Here is a 2,281-nt window from a genome sequence, read left to right as displayed (position 1 = left end):
GCTGGGTTCCAGGCACACTGGGGCCAAGGGAGCAAGAGGAGCGCGCCGATAGATGGGCTCCTGGGACACCAGGTTGATGAGTTTGGACGCTGTTTCTCCAGCAGCAGAGGGTGACTGAAAGAGTCTGAGCAAGGGGTGCTATGCTCAGGTAGTCCTGGGTGTGTGACAGTCAGACCTGGAGTGGGGCTGGGAGGCAAAGGGTCAAGAACTGGGAGTTCTTTGCCTCCAGGAGCACGTTTCCACTTGGGGCCTGGCGCCATTACTCTGCCATCCACTCTACCCACAGCATCAGTCCTGAAGCAAGGTAGGAATCTTTTTCTAAAGAAACTCGTTTTTAATTGAAGACTACTGAGAAAAATCTGAAAATCCAAAAAGCATGCCTCCGCCGCTGGAAGGGAGCCCTCCAGGAGGGACTGTACGAGGACTGTAGGACAAGGCGAAGGCAAAGGCGCGCACAAAGCCTCCTTCTCAGAGTCGGAGCCTCCTCGGGAATCCCCCAATCCTGGACCTGACCTGAAAGCAAGGCACCAGCTTTTAGATCCCCTGATGAGTCCTATCTTTTTCTCAGGCTTGAGGATTCAATTTTGCTGCTCCAAATAAGGCGTCAGGTCTGGAAGGCCGCCGGGCGAGGGCACAGAACCCTGACATTGCCCCACCCAGAGCACGGAGCCCAGTGCCTAGGGAGCAGCGGCCGGGCCACCTCACCTCCGCCACACCCACGGCGTCTTCCTTCCTCCCAGAGAGTGGCAAAGGCTCTCTGCGTCCAGGGTGCGTCACCCACATTCATGTCTTTAATTGCCTTGTATAAGGAGTCATTTAATTTTTGATCTGTTTCTATAGGTTGATAAACGAAACAGAGAACAAAAGAAAGTTGCAAACAACAAAACAACAACTTAAAGCCAAATTATTGGTAAGTATAGATTTTTCAAAACCATGACAAAATGGAAAACGTTTTCAAAAATTCCATTGGTCAAATCCAGTGACAGTGATTTGACATCTTCCTTTTCTGATGACAGAGCACAAAATGACCAGCTAAGGACCCAGGAGGCAGGCACAGAGTTGCTCAAATCTGTCCTCTCACAAAAGCTCCATGGGCAAGCTTATGATTTTTTAAAGTCAAGAGAAAACACACACAGAAAAGGAACTTTCCTACATTTCTCTACTAGCAAACGGCCTGGCCCCGCCTCTCACTTTCCAGGTTCGGGGTTTGTCTCCAGGTGGTAGAAGGCTCTGGGGCTGGCCACCCTGCTCCTGGAGGGGCCACCTTACAAGGGGCCAGGCATTCTCCTGCAGATTCCGCCCAGCCAGCGAAAGGGCTGCACTCTCAGGAGCTTCCTTGCTGACCTGCTTGCTCTCAGAAGAAAGGAAATGGCCTCCCTCCCATCTTGGCTGCAGAGCCGGCAAGCAGAAAGAGCTGAAAAGGAGGGTGGAGCATGATTCATTCTTAGCTGAAAAGTGACTCAAAAAGGAAATTGCCTGGTGTGCCGGATGACACAGTGGATCGTAACCTGCTGTGACCAGGCCTGTCTGTCATGCAGCTGTCTACCTTTCCCTTGGAAGCCAGTCAAGTGGACACCGGCACACTCCAACCTCCAGCCAGCACATGGTGACTAAGGGGCCTCTCCTCGGCTGAACCTCTCACTCTGACCACTCCCAGCTCTGCACCATGGCAGACATGCAGTCACATTAAGTCTGGAAGAAAAGTGGAAACCACTTCCATACAAAGGACGGACCTGCTGGGGTGCCCAGGAGGAGAAAAAGAGAGAGAGCGACATACTCACTCGGAATTCTCAGAAATGATGCTTTAACTTCCCCACCATAAATGTTTCATGTCTCATGCTCATAACTGTCCCTAAATCACCTGCAAAAAAAGGGGGAAAATGGTGCTTTTGATTTTACAATTTCTTTTTCTTTTTTTTTTTTTTCTTTTCTTTCTTTTTTTTTTTTTTTGAGACGGAGTCTCGCTCTGTCGCGGGCTGGAGTGCAGTGACTGGATCTCAGCTCACCGCAAGCTCCGCCTCCCGGGTTTACGCCATTCTCCTGCCTCAGCCTCCCGAGCAGCTGGGTCTACAGGCGCCCACCACTTCGCCCGGCTAGTTTTTTGTATTTTTTTAGTAGAGACGGGGTTTCACCGTGTTAGCCACGATGGTCTCGATCTCCTGACCTGGTGATCCGCCTGTCTCGGCCTCCCAAAGTGCTGGGATTACAGGCTTGAGCCACCGTGCCTGGCTGGCTTGCCTGCCTGCCTGCCTTCCTGCCTGCCTGCCTTCCTTCCTTCCTT

This window comes from Trachypithecus francoisi, unplaced genomic scaffold (genome assembly GCF_009764315.1).
Source record: "Trachypithecus francoisi isolate TF-2019V2 unplaced genomic scaffold, Tfra_2.0 Lachesis_group7, whole genome shotgun sequence".
Lineage (NCBI taxonomy): Eukaryota > Metazoa > Chordata > Mammalia > Primates > Cercopithecidae > Trachypithecus > Trachypithecus francoisi.
The sequence above is the reverse complement of the archived record's forward strand: the minus strand, read 5'-3'. Positions refer to the sequence as shown.